Genomic DNA, 15,408 nt, shown 5'->3' on the forward strand with positions numbered 1-15,408 from the left:
TGAAAGTTGGAGCACGAGCGTTAGTGAGTGCTCCAATCATACAAGTTTTTCAATAATCCTTTCCGCAAGTGTATTACATACTATTTTTTCTACGAAAGTTCTCGAATTTAAAGATTTAGAGAAAAATTTTATATCAAAATGTTAAAACAACAATTTCTGTATAAATCAAGTCGTAGTACGATTCTCGTGTTTATCTGTAAAAATATAAAATCAAGTCTTCGTGACGCCGCTACGTTGTCTTAGTTACCAACGAGTTGTTTATAAAAAAGCCGGTTAGTAATTTTGCATGTAGTTTTGTACGAAGCAATTTCTTCAGTAAAACAAGAATTTAAAAGCTGAAAATGAGTGTTCATGAAGAAAGTGAGAGCGGCGATGAATTTATGTGCACTCCGCCTGAGGTTGCTGCAATGGCGGAATCAATTATGCCTGAGCTTTTGCCTGAAAAATCGAGAAATCGGTACGAAAAAGAACGAGAGAGGTTTTTTAATTGGTGTAAAATGAAACAAGTCAAGCGGTATACAGAAACCGTGTTGCTTGCCTATTTTGTCGAAAAATCTGGAAAATTGAAATCATCGACACTGTGGTCAATGTATTCCATGTTGAAAAGTATGTTGATTTTGCAAGACAACGTCGACATTTCCAAGTATGCCAAGTTACAATCGTTTTTGAAACGTAAATCTGTTGGTCACAAGCCGAAAAAATCGCTGACTTTTACGAGGCAACAAATCAGTACGTTTTTAGAGGAAGCACCCGATGAAACATTTTTAATGATGAAAGTAAGCACCTATACTTACCTACTATTTTTTCATGTCTATACATTTGTTATATGTCACACAAATAATGAAATTTATTTGTAGGTTGCTCTAATATTAGGAGTTGCTGGGGCTTGTCGTCGAGAGGAGTTGACGAAAATGACGGTGAACGATATCCAAGGCGAAGATACGTTTTTACTCGTAACGATTCCAGACTCCAAAACGCATGTTCCAAGAACTTTTTCTGTTACGGAGGGAAAAGAGAATTGGATACACTTGTACCAGAAATATAAAGCGCTTCGTCCTCAAAATGCTCAAACTTCGCGACTTTTTTTAAATTATAAAATGGGAAAATGTACCGTACAACCTGTGGGTATTAATACATTTGGAGCAATTCCTAAGAAAATTGCGAGTTACCTGAAATTGCCAAATGCTTCTAGTTTTACGGGTCATTGTTTTCGGCGTACCTCCGCAACGCTACTTGCTAATGCTGGAGCAGACCTTTTGAGTCTTAAACGTCATGGGCGGCTGGCGGTCGTCGACGGTAGCGGAAGGATACGTAGATGGTTCTCTTCAAGGCAAATTAGAAGTATGTAACAAAATAATTGGTAATGCTTGTCAATCAAATGATCCTTGCACACCTTCGACATGTCAACCAGATGATCCTTGCACATCTTCGACAGCGTCCACATCTACATTAATAACTTCTAAATGCTCTGTGTCAAATTCGTTACTTCCAGGTGTTAATATAAGTAACTGTTCATCATTTACCATTAATTTAAATATTACTAGCCAGAAGTAGCTGTAATTGTAAATTGTGGCATTAAAATAAAAAAAAGGTATCTTTGTTTTTACTTAAGAGTGTGGAAAATAAGTGTGGAAAAATTTTTCCACACTAGAGCGACAAAACCCTACTTTCAAAGGCTACTTTTTTCTCAGAAAACAAGACTTTCATCACTTTCGTAGAACAAATATTTTTTTGCACTCCTTCGTTCAAATCGCGTTTTCCCAATCAAACACGAACGTCGGGAACGTCAATTTTACAATTGACTATCTACTTTCGCGCACTAGTGCCTAAAAATTCAACGAAATTATCTATTTAGTGCGGATCATAAACTAATAAGTAGCATGATGGAAGAGTAAAAAAGAAAATATAAATACACTTTACATCATTCCCTGTAGTACACGGGCAAAAATAAGCTTAAACCAGAAGTTTTTAACAATAAATTGACATTTTAAATTTCTACTTTATCGGCATAGAGGACTTGATTTTTTCAATAGAATTATAATGTCGCAAAAATCTCGCGAAAAGGATTTGAATTTATATAAATTCGATTTAACTAATCCGTGCAAAAAATAGAATACATGTTACGTGCGTGAACAGTATTTGCTTGATTCGCGCGAGATGCGTCGTTAAGCTCATCTTCAAAATAACTGTTCCCGCACTAATAATGTAAATAACTATTCCCTAAATTCATTTATTAGAATTGTAAGGATATGAATGCGTCTATTTTTAAGAAGTGGAAGCGTTTGAGAAGAAACACTTTTTATCAAATAGTGCTTTCTGTCGGTCGGTCTACTTAGGTATCTTCAAAATCCCCCCCCACTAAAAAAATGTTCTTAATATTCCTAAACAAGGACAACAAGTATTTATGTGGACTCAATACTTAGGTACCTACCAGGTTCTTTGAAGATTTAAAATATGAATTACGTGACACATTGTTACATCTATGGCGCTCAGTATCACCAGTTTTACTCAGAAATATTTATATATATCAAGATATGATCGGCATGACAACGTTGCAAAATACCCATGTCGTCAGGCAAATTGATAACTTAATTCGTCCAGACTCCAGAGACCAAAAGGAAACATTTGTCAAGCTTTTAATTGCTAATGAATTAAATAGGTGCATGAAAACCAGCGTCTGGAGGTCACATTTTTATATGACTGACCACTAGTAAATTATTAATGATTTTAATAGATTTTAAAAATAAGTCTGTTCTGGTCGAGCGACAAATTCATTTAGAGACGTAATAACGACGAAGAGCGGAAGGAGCCAGACTGGAGGAAATCGAGAGTGGCGTGGTGACCTTCAGCTCGCGGAAAGTCGCGAGAGTCGATGAACTAGTGACCGGGGGGCTGCGGACCAGCTTCTGCATCTTGACTTGCACTTTAGTTAGACAAACATATACCTATGTAGGTAGGTATAGGTATGCGCACCCAATAGTCATTTTTTTCATTGGTGAAAGATTACAATCGGAATTTAAAACGTATACCTACTCTTCCTCTTTTGCTTCTGTTGTAACTAATTGTTACTGGACAAAATTCAAGGCAATCGTTCATTAGAATCGCCCAGTCTTGGTTGCATTGAAACATTAAACTAGTGGCCTAGAAGTTAGAGCGGCATCATGGAATGTCTAGGATAGGTCAGTTCTTTATTTACACGTCTCAGTCCGGTTTAGTCTAGCTAGTATATAGAACCACCCAATCGTTTAGACGTGTTTGTTTGGCTGGCTAAGATTGCATACAAACAAATTTCCTAAACAATGAAACAAAGAAACGGCACCAACCTGCAAAAATACCATAAACTGCGTAAATATACTCTAACGAAATTTATTGGGTCTACTTATCTTGCAAGTACGTCAAAATAATTATTTCTTATCGCAAAAATTATCTAGCATGGTAATAAGTAGATCCGACCTATCTCAACTTGAGCTGTTTTTTCATGTTATATTTAACACCCATGTTTACAATATTAAGAAAAAACAAGGTCCGAGGTGATAATCGCCGAATAAAATTACAAAAACAAGTAGGATAATTTTTTGTGCAATTCTAATTTGCTAACGACTGAACAGAATGGAAGTTTTTGGGTGTAGGTAATTGTTTAATAGTGTGGTTTATTTATTAGAGCAATTACACCAAATGTGTATCGCCTTGAACCTGTCCTTATTTTGAAAGTCGATTAGGTACGCAAGGTAAATTGAAAGCTCTGAAATGGCGAATATTATGTATAGAATAAGAAAAATTCATGAAGTAATCGAAAAAAATCTGGATTTCGCTGATTTCCCTCGACAATAACGGAGAAACTTTTCACACGAAGTTGTTAATAAAATGGGCGGATTAAATGAAAATTTTTGCCACAGTAATTTTAGCTATTTTTGGTAGGTAGCTACTCGTATCAAACTAACAAAACTATATTTTCGTTCCTCTTATAAGTACCGTTGCTATAAATGTATCAAGTCGATAAATGTATAATGGCGTTGCAATGCTCCCAGTCAAATTAAAGGGAAATTATGCATTTTCTATATTCTATATTCTATATTCTATATTTCGTGATGTGATACAATGGATCGCTAAGCAAAACTGTATGCAGCAGCATGAAAAGCAAGTCAATTCTTCTTAGTCAGAAGGGATAAATAATTGCCATACAACCAAATTTCGTATAAATTTCAAAAGAAATATGTATATGTTAACCAAGATAAAGTAACTTTTGATAATAATTTAATTAAAGGGAATCAGTAACGTGGTTTAACTATATACGTAGATAACATTCACCTCAACGGATAGGTCATAGGTCATGGTTGTCTGCCTAAACATTATTAATTGACCTCTAAAGGACATCGCCGTATTGAATTCGCATTAAAATTTCATCATTTCGGACAGACATTATCGAGCAGTTTTCGAAAGAATGTGGAAAAATGACAGTAATCGCTTCTTCGTGCCAAATGGTCATTCGGCCATTGATACCATTTTTCTAAACGGACGTTTTTATTGCGCAGTATTTTTAACCGATCCAGACGATTATATGCTAAAACAATTCTAATGGATTTACTCATCTTTATGCAGGTCCTAATCGAACATCATGTGTTTCAACCGTGAAGACAAGACGAATGTTGTGAATTAATAAACAGTGAATTTGCGCAATTTATGTGTTGCTAACCTAGCCCAACTTTGTGGGCCTCGTCACAAATACAATTACGTCACGTGGCCCCGATTTAGACTTAAAACTAAAATATCGCCCGCGATAACTGCGCGCAAAAAGCCACTAATAAGTGGGCAGGGCATATTTGAATTTAACCCGTTGTTTGTATGCTCCATAGTTTGTAAACACGCATTACATCTGTAATGTTATGTATACCACACAAAACAATTTCTACACATCAGCAACTATTGTAGATTGTTATCTAAAAATCTTAGGGAGTCCTTTAAGAAGTTGTTCCTAGATTTTTGCTTTGAGCATGACCATGATCCAAAAGTATGTACCGATAAGAGAAGTTATATCAATCGCACAGGTGTACCGATAATGTACCGAACCCATACACCTAAAAGTTGGGGGGTACATTAATAAAAATAGAAATTGGCAAACCTTCAAAAACAGGACGTCGAGTTAGAAAACGAAAGTGGCAACTATTTTGACTAGAAACCGACCGAATTCTGACATTGGGAAAGGTCAGGTTTACGTAACCCGACTCACTTTCTTCAACAACGGACGCCAATAACACAAAATTGCTTTGTTCTTCCCGAAGTTACTGTCCTACAAGGTGATAAGTGCAATGTCGGCGTGGAATGTGGAAACTAAAATTAGATTAAGAAAAATGTTCTTGGCATTTCTCAATACGTAAAATTTAGGGCAGGTCAAATAAACACCAAATTTTTTCAGATATAATGAAGGCGGGTTGCCATGGTTTAAAAAACGATGGGAGAACGTACGATAGAAAAAAAATTGATATTGAAATTGCAATTTGCAACTTATCTAAATCAATTAAAAATAATACGTAAATAATAGCGATAAAACTACCAGTGGAAACCGCTTTATTAAATATATGGCTGGAAGTTTAATATACCCCACGTCGAAATTACGCCAATTACTATTACTATTCGAATCAAATATCTCTTGCATGTCAGAATGTGGAAAATTCTACAATTTTGACGTGTAGTGGCAAAATACACTCCCTACAGAACGGCCGAAGATCGAAGTTGGCCAAAGCAACAAGCACATTTTTAAGAATTTTATTTGTGAACATAATTTTAGTACAAATAGAATCCGTATTTTTATCAAATATATTTGTCGGTATTTTATTTCGGTTCAACGCGAGATGCCTGTACGTGTAACAGTATATAAAAAGAAAAGAAAAAGGCGCATTTAAACGAAATTATTTTCATTTACTTCTACGCGAGCAAAACAAATGATTATTTTTCTTCCCCTTTTCCTTTTCCTTTTCTTCTTTATTTAGAACCACGACTGATTTATTTATCTCTCTCTCCCTTTCAATATACATATTTTTAAGTTCATTCCACTAATTGTTTTATTTTCTTAGTTTAGGATGGAGTTAAGTGGTAGAGCAGTTCTAGGGTGTCTCACCACAGAACTGAACTTCGCCCCGTTAGATCACGGAACATTAATTTCATTTTTCATTTACTTTTAATTATTTAGTTTATTATCTATTTGAATGTTTATTTTATGTTTATTTCCTTCTGTACTTCCAGTAATCTAATAAATGTCACTTATTATTATTATTATATTTATACCAAGGTAGAAAAGTCTAGTATCATTACCTGAGCACCATGATTACATTCCGAAGCACTTGCGAAACTTCTCTACCATGGTATTTATATTATTTGTTTCACTATACTTGGTCCTCTAAGATTATATATCTACTGCATTGTTGAGAAAGTGAATGGTTTGTCAGAATTTGTTCTTGATTAATTTTACAATTACAATTGAAAAAAAAGGTTTATAATCATGTGATCATAGGCTAGTAGTGAAAAAAGAAATGTCAGTCGCTATTGTAGTGTGTATAGTCTAAATCTGAATCACGTCTTAAAATATTTTTTCTAAAAAGCTTCTACTTACATTGAGGTCGATGCGGGTACGGTGGCTGATGTGACATGTGCCCCCTATGGGGGTGTCCATGCCCAGGTGGGTGGTAATGGTAAGGGGCGAGGAACTGCTGGTTTGGTGGAAATCCTAATGGTGAATGCGGTCCGAGACCTGGTGGTTGTAAGCGCGATTTAAGCTCATCTGTAGACGCGTGACCACTGGAAGAACTATCGACATCGGAGACACCTGAATCCGCCGGACTCGGTGGCAGTGAGCCTAAAAAAAATTAAATTCGTTAGTAAGCCCTAAAATGATGTAGGCAAATAAATCAAAACTTTCAGTTGCGTTGCAAATAAAAATGCAAATCGACTTAAAAAAGTGACCACCAAAAACCCCAAGTTCTCACGTACTATCCTTTCACATCCTGCAAATCGCAATAATGCCGGCCATCAAACTATCCAACGGTCATCGTAGGTAACGACATAATCGGGAATCCTACAGCGACCCAAATCAAAAACGTAAAAATTAAAGGTGGATAAAGGGGTCGATAGTCTATGGGTCTACTGTAGATTGACCCTTTTATGACCCCGTCCTGTATAATAGATATGATTAATGGGCAGTGAGGTCAGCAGGTCACGCCGGACATTAAGGGATGAACCGGACATCGGCTCGCGGAATTAAAGCGACTCGGAAACAGGTTCGCGAGCACAAAAGAACGAGTTGCACATGCCAGGGGTGTGTTGTTTATTTACTGCCGGTTGAAGGGTGCAATGCATGCGTGACTAATGGGGCTGCTCCCGGGAACTGGACGACCGACACCTAAATTTATATTAATCCTCGGATATTAATGATAAAAACAGACGCATTAGACGGATCCAAGAAACCATACAGAGCACAATGCATTTGAGGGTACATGTGTGAAAAGTCGGCTTGTAGCTGGTTTAACGTATTAAACTAGCGATCACTATCCTTCAGGTAGAAGAAGCCACTTACTTTGACCATACGCATTATCATTACAAATGGTACTACAAAGGATCTCGTCTTAGATGGGGCTAGATTACTTATAAAACAGCCTAATTGTACAATGAGATGAACCACTCGAATCAAAATAATGTAATGAACACCTTTTAACAATTGCGAAAGCCGAAAGGGTGCGGAGGACCGTTGCTTTTACTTCCTTTTTCTTGGCTGATACAAATAATTGGTATCTACCGGTAAAATGCCAGAAAACGAGTTTACTACAGGAATTAGTGACCACTTATATACGTATACGACAAAAAGGAAGGGCTAAACCTGTCGGAACTTCTTCTATGTCAACTGGTCAGTATACCGTACTGACCATTATGTCCGGTCCCGAATTTAAAAAAGAACATTTTGAACTAGAACCCTCACTCACCTATTAAATCAGCTAGATAGTTAAATCGTTTAACATAATCCTCGTGTGGGAAAATACTAGGACGTTACTTGTTGGTCAAGCTTTTCTATACGGTCAGTACAGTATCAAGATTGACCACTTATTTACAAAAATTAAAATATAAACCTTTGAAATAGGATATCCGTCGGAAAAAAGGATTACAGCAACATTGTTCGTTAAATGTGTACGTATTTCAATTCGGCAAAGTGAATGTAATTTAAATCTTCATTGAGCAACGTTATGGAAGGGGAGAAAATATTTGGTAACAGAAACAATGGCACGATCATGATCGTCTAATGTAATTTTGGATGCACATTTCATTTGTACAAATTTATATTTAACCTGTGCAATGGAACGTAGGAGAAATAAATACTATTTGTTTCTCACGAATTGTAAGTAACCTATTACACTGTGTTCTTTGTACAAAGAACTTTGTAATTGCGAGTAAACAAAACTAAAAATAGCAAAATTGCAAAATTTTGTTTTCCGATCCGTTCAGGGTGTAATTTGAATGCACCTGTCACAAATCTAAAGATCAACAAATGTGAAAATTAAAATGTTGTAAAAACGACCTAGGTCATCTCCTGCAGTTTTGGAGATATTTAACCCAAATTTGTAACGCAAGTTACGCTGAATGTCAATGAGAATGAGAATTACCTACAGAGTGTTGTTTTTGTTGAACATGATCGTTCGATTTTCTACCCTTGAATTTTTTTCCGGTGTGTCGCTGGTAAATTGTAAAATAAGAAATTGATTTCTGATTTGTTTAGACACTTTTTGGTCTTTTGTAATTTTTTCGGGTCTGCGACCAAATTCATCCCAAAATAATAAGAAAATCTACCTAATCCCAATCTTAATTATTGATATTCATACCTCGTATTTGTGGTATGAATGTAGGATTGGAAATCAAACCATCATTGATGAGACATAGAATGGATTAGTTGTGCCTAACTTTTTTTTATCACAGGTGATTTTGTCATCTGTCCGTCCACGCTTTAACTCATTCTATTAATAAATGAATACTACAGATGTTTTATGTTAATTTTAAGTACATTTTTTGTATCATTAATTACAACTGTTTGCCATTATGTTCGTGCAAGACTTCTTTATTTATTTAACCACAGGTCCCATCAGGTTATGGACCCAGTATTGCGCGAATTTATTTTTTTTGGAACTTCGTTACGAACTTGGGTTATCATAGAAGGTTCGCGAGTTTTAACAGATAAATTGAAGGGGCCCAATTGGGTTGAATTTAATGGCTGTGTGGCCAACGCAATCTACTGAACTGACTACAGATGCACCGCCCAAGGTCAGCGGATCGTTTGATAAGGAGAAGAAAGCCTTCAAGACACTTGAATTTATAGATCAGAATATTATTTTTTTGTGTTTGTCAAATCAGATAAGACAATTGAAAAGGATGTCTACGATACCGCTAGAAGGAAATGTGGGACAAATTGCCTTCAGTTTATGAGTAAAGATGAACAAGATCGAATTTTCAATCAGTTTTTTAGTATAAGAGAAAGGGAATGGATTTTATTGCAAAACATGAGAAGCTATGGACAGAAATTCAAGACGAGACGGAGGACATGGTAAATTCACTGTTCCTGAATCGTGTTTTGAACACGATGCCGCCGAATACCATGATATTCAGCCCAGTGATGTATCAGAAAAAACGTTATTTTGCCTAGGCAAAATGACGTTTTTGACAGATAACCTACACGTTAAGTTTAACGTTAGTGATACATCACAGGGCCGATTATTAATGCTTTGAAGACCATACCTAAGGAAAATCTTAGAAAGAGGTTATGTGTGGTTGAGCAGCGGCTGATTTATAGAAGCTCCTTAAATAGTTCTAATAAGGATGCTGCCTATTTTGACAAAATAAGCCCAACAAACCCAAGAAGTTTATCCCAAAATGTTTCAAATGTGGCGAGTTAGGTCATTATAAGCGGGACTGTAAGAATTCCAAGAAGTTCGTCTGAGAAGGACCTGAGTTTGTTAGCTTCCAATGATTGGATTGCAGATTCCGAGGTGCAACGCAGAACATGACCACGAACCGTAATTGATTTTCCACTTTTGAGGGGTTTTTCCGAGAAGAGTACGAGTTCAAGTGGGAAATGACCAATCACTCAAGGCGCTTGGCAAGGGCATTGTCAATACTGAAATGACTGTCAATGGTAAGGTAAAAAAGGGTGTTGATTCTGAATTCTTGAGAATGTGTGGTTTGTTCCAAGTGGGTAAACATTTGTTCTCGATGATTTCTGCTCTAGATAAAGGGTACTATTTGATTCTGAATGATAAGAATTGCTACATTTACGAGGAGAAGGTTTTGTTTCCTCAATCCACGAGATCAAATGGGCTGTTTAGGCTTGTCTCACAGTGGAAGCGTTTACGCGCGAACTGAAATACGCATGTTAACGTCAGAAATTGTACGTCCGTATACGCACAAATCGCATTCGCACATTAGCTGCGTATCCATCATGAGCTGAGCAACTGTTCACAAGCACAATTGTCTACAACCTGCGAATTCGCATAAAAATCCGAACAAAATGGGATCGGTTCGCAAGTCGCAATTAAACGCACGTATACGGACGATTTATCAATCGCTAATGTGCGAAGGTCCATTTGAAATCGTACGTTTGAATAGTTCGTCCATAAACGTACGTATTCGTACGAATCCCAGTTCGCGCGTAAACGCTTCCACTGTGAGACAAGCCTTATCCTGAACATGTGTGATTAGCTTAGCTCATCAGAACACACGTCATGTTCTCACCTTCCTGGAGACAAACGAGATCGACGTCAATGGCGACTTAAAATCAGACATGTATGATGCATGCATTAATGGAAAAATGCACCGTTTGAGCTTCGGAAAACGCCACAACAAAATGGCGGTGCCTAGCGATAGAATCGGACGTTGGGCACAGAAATTTTGGGCTGAGCTGTGACTAACCGAACAGGCGTGTCTCCGGAACCAGGGATTTCGCCATACGAACTTTTGTACAAGAAGAAGCCTGCGATCAGCCATCTTAAAGTATTCCGTACTGAATGTTATTTGGTTGGTTACTGTGGTTATCGAGTATGGATACTGGAGGAATCAAGCAAAAGCAAGTATGGGTGTGGCGTCACTAACTCAGAAGGCGCTTAGAATCCTACATCAGCACCAGAAACGGTAGTATACAAAATTCAAGACGCTAAGAATCATTCGTGGAAAATGAAGGAAAACAGTACTGGAAACTTCGGGACAGATCCGAATTGAAGATTCCGAGAAAGTGGAAGAGCTATGCGGCCAGTGGAACTTCAAAAGGCTCCGCCATGATGGCTGATGAAGCTGAACCGTCTACCATTAAATGATTTCAAGCCAAAAATCAGAAAATGGATTTTGGTGATAAATGGATGATTGTCTGGTAGATAGCATCAGGGATGGAAAAGATTTGCAAAATCTGATTGCTGTGATCAATGAACCTTTCGAGATGTATTCTCTAAAGATTTTATTTTTAGGGGAAGTGTTGATGGAAAGATCAAATAACCGGCCGTTAATGATTTCGAATGTTAATGTGTTACTATGAGAGTGAAAGTAAATAAATAGCAGATATTGAAAACTGTCATGTTCCCTTTATCATGTTAAATTACATTACTTTTTATCATTAATTATTGCAACTGTTTACCATTCAATTAGTGCAAGACTTTTTTATTTATTTAACCACAGATCTCATCAAGGCAAGACAGAACTTTGTAGTAGGTTGGTGCTAGTGGTCAAAAACACTAGACACAAATAATTTATGGAAAAAAATATAAAGGTTAGATTTATTTTAGTGATATCTTATTTAACATGTAGGTATACGTTTAAAATTGCAACTTTCTTACCGTTCCTTAGAAAATGAGAATTTACTTCATGTGGTATACGTATTATCTAACCTAACCCCACATTGTAAGAGGTAGAAAATTGAACCGTCGAATGCTTTGACGGATTACTCAGGGAAAAATCAAGAATATAATGAATGAATTTAGTTTGTTTTAAGGTTGTGGAAATCAAAAGTGGATTCGAATATATCGAAAACGTTAGGTGCACTTCTACGAGAGGATGCTTTCTTTATGTAAAATTAAAGCAGTGGCTTAGATTAACTGCGGGCATGTTAGTACTACTTTGGATGTCAAAAGAAGTAGCTCTCGTGTATGCCGCCTTGTGCAGTTTGAATCTTGTTGCTAACGATTCTGTAACTGCTGTAGATGGCCAAATCTTCGGAAGTAATGACCAGTGTAAGTTTCCGGATTACGTAGCTTCAATTGTTTGCCCATCGCACTAAATTTATGGATTCCAATTCCCAGATCTACTAATTTCTTATTGGCTGTCAGCAGTGAGTTTTTTCAAACAACGCCCCGTGAGTAATGGGTTACTCACTGCTGTTCTCCAATATAAGCGAATAATACATACCGTTGCTAGCGTTTATTGTAACCATTATTTGATGTTTTAGCCAATTTCTATGTCGCAAACATATTTATCAACGTAGACTTTACTTTATAAAACCTAGCGACTTTTTTAAAAAGAAGGTCAAAATCTTCCACAAATACAGAATAAAAAGTATATGTTTAGAAATTAATTTCAATAACCGAGATAAAGTCATAATCTCCTCCCAGATATCAGTCATTCACAGCAACCTTGAAAAAAAAGAATAAACATGTAATTTTTCTTATCATTATCACCGCACGGTGATAATTACAATGATTATCCTCAGCTTCAAAAGAAACACTGCAATCTAATAACGATAGCATCGGTTGTAATATTTGCGAAATAGTCATCAATAATGCTGAATGACACGTAACCCTAATGCGGGTGTTTTGTGCGGCTACTTCAAAAATTTTGGGGTAAAAGAGAGATATAGAAACCCATACGGAAGAAAATATGCAACCCTTCTTAGTAATATGATGTAAGCAGCTGCGAGAGTCCATTGTATTTGCTGTAAATAACCCTTCTTTGCACAATTGGCACAACTGTATGCGTAATACTTTCTGAAAATCCGTATAGAATTGCATGACAAATATTATTTAAGTTTATGCTGTTTTGATGAAAGTAGAATCGCATCTGGCACCCCCTGCTTGATACAAACACTATGGAACAAATTAGAAAGTGACACAAAAAGATTCTTTTTTCGACGATATTTAGGTGTTACTTACCAGTTGTCGTCGTTGTATATGCAGATGTACGATGAGCAGTAATTAGAGCGTGTGCGTGGTGCAAACCGGGATGCTGTCCTGAAAGAATTCCGTGTAAAAGCGCCCTGGAGTTTTCAGATCTGTGGTGTTTTGCGGGTGGTGGAGATTCGGATATTCGCAAAGGTCCGTAACCCATTTCGCTATTGTCCACTGTAACAAAACAAAACAATGAGGAGACTTGTCGAAATGGATGGCAGCGGAAACGCTCGGCAACTCGGATTGCATTTACTATAAATCTAGATTTCCTACCAAAATCGCCTTATTTCAGAAGGCAAGAAACACACATCCGGAAGGGAAAGTTCCCTTGACCCAAATGAGATTCATAGACCGACTAACAGATTGAATCAATTACATGTTACTCGCACTCACAATTGCATAATCGTACATTTTAACGCATTGTGTATGAACTAATTAACCCTTTCTTTTGAATTATTTATCATAACGTCAGAATTACAGAAAAAAGGGAAACATTTACAAGTAGGTAAATGTCAATTTAAGCTGTTTCGTCAGTGCTCGTGGGTAGATTAACCTAAATAAGAAAGTGGTGAGAAAGTAAGACAACATTTTAAGTTAATAACGAAATAAGTAAAAAGCGTTACTCAATGAATTAGTAACAAAACAAAAACTTTTGATGTCATAAGAAACCACGTCTTAGCCACTTTGAATTAACAAGAATGTCATCTACTCAAATAAGAATTTTTTTATGTTTACTCAAGTACAGCAGAAATTCGTGCTTTGAAGGTAAACGGTCATCTTTCGTCAAAATCGGAATGAACTAAGCTAATTAGTTGCCGGATAAAAAGCGACACTGGTCATGCGGTCATTGCTGAAGATTGCATGATCCCTTTTGTGAAAATCTAATTGAATAAGATGTCATGTCCTTTGCATTATTTCACGTACCTACTCAATTACCTTGTTACAAGGCACTATATAAGAAAAAACGATTAAAAGATCTCTTACAGCACTTTTAGTATAATAACTGTGAAAAAATGAGGATTAAATCAATTTGTATGTCGATCTGATGCCTAAACATACATCGAACATTCGGATTACATACAGGGTGTCCGTTTTTCGAGCTTAAAAAACTAGGAAACAGTGGTATCTTGGGAAATGGTTCGCAGATTTCTTATGGGACAAACAAGTTTTTTTTTAAATTAAAATAGGAAAGAATTAAATTACGAACATGAACTATAACAATAATAAACAAATGCAATTTTTAATTTTCTCACCTACACAACCATTAATTAAGTATAGGTAACTGTGCCATTTGCTTTGGACTTTTGTAAATCATTCCAAGGACATTCTTAGTTATATTTGTAACTTAATTTCATAATTTAGGTAAAAGCAATAAAACAGAAACGTCAAACGGAAGACAAGTGCCAAGAGTTGCCCCAACTTTTTTTTTGCGTTCCCAAAGCTCGGTGATACGTGTAACGAGAGATTTGTAGCTATCACAGGACGGCATGCCAATACAAAAAATAATTGCTTTATAAATACATTACATAGATACGTTTTCCCCACTTTCCTCCTGTTTTGGGGTCAAGGCGAGTATTAAATGAATTGAGGAAATACTAAATTACCTTTAGCGAGTGAAAAGCTTTTTGATATGCCGGAGATAAAGACGAAATGTACCTACACAGGTATTGACGCATTATATAATTGTCGGAGTTAATATTTACTTTTTTATATGTAGAAGATGGCCTTAACCCAAATAATCTACAAGTTTTCTTATGTAATTGTCGGTATATAAAATCGACTTCCTTTAAAAGGACTTGTTTTTTACTCTCAGAAGTAGGTTTGCAATTTTGCGTGCGAATATTTAAAAAAATTATGCGCTCACTAGGCAAAATGGATTTTAGTCCGTCTTCATGTAAAAAATAGATCTATATAATAAATGCGGACAGTACTCATCTCGTTACAACAGGTGGCAGTGCCTTGTTACTTTTTTTAATTTAACCAACACGAAACGTTTCTATTCGTGCTATTTTAACGTCACATCATAGAGATAAATGCGTACTATAAAGATAATGGATCAGACGACAACTGTAAGCACGCGGAAGTTATTAAAACTGTAGCGTAATTGCGGGTCATATTGTCTTTCAAGGTCGTTTGTGTCCTACATTTATGCACCCCGGAACATTTTTACTTGCCATTTCGATTCATAGGAAAGTTGTAATAGCTAATTATGTAAACGTCACAGATTTATTTA

At 36.4% G+C, this 15,408-nt stretch overlaps 1 protein-coding gene and 1 long non-coding RNA gene across 2 annotated transcripts in view; one reads left to right on the forward strand and one right to left on the reverse strand.

Annotated features, from left to right (window-relative positions):
* LOC116162913 (homeobox protein SIX3-like) overlaps nucleotides 1–15,408 on the reverse strand; it is a 340,946-nt gene that overhangs the window by 79,444 nt on the left and 246,094 nt on the right. The gene's annotated exons all lie outside the window — the stretch shown is intronic.
* LOC116162918 lies at nucleotides 3,974–10,846 on the forward strand. The gene is made up of 3 exons (XR_004143648.1): nucleotides 3,974–3,985; nucleotides 9,190–9,192; nucleotides 10,356–10,846. It is a non-coding gene; the product is annotated as an uncharacterized LOC116162918 (long non-coding RNA).

The sequence above is a fragment of the Photinus pyralis genome, unplaced genomic scaffold, assembly GCF_008802855.1.
Source record: "Photinus pyralis isolate 1611_PpyrPB1 unplaced genomic scaffold, Ppyr1.3 Ppyr1.4_LG2, whole genome shotgun sequence".
NCBI lineage: Eukaryota > Metazoa > Arthropoda > Insecta > Coleoptera > Lampyridae > Photinus > Photinus pyralis.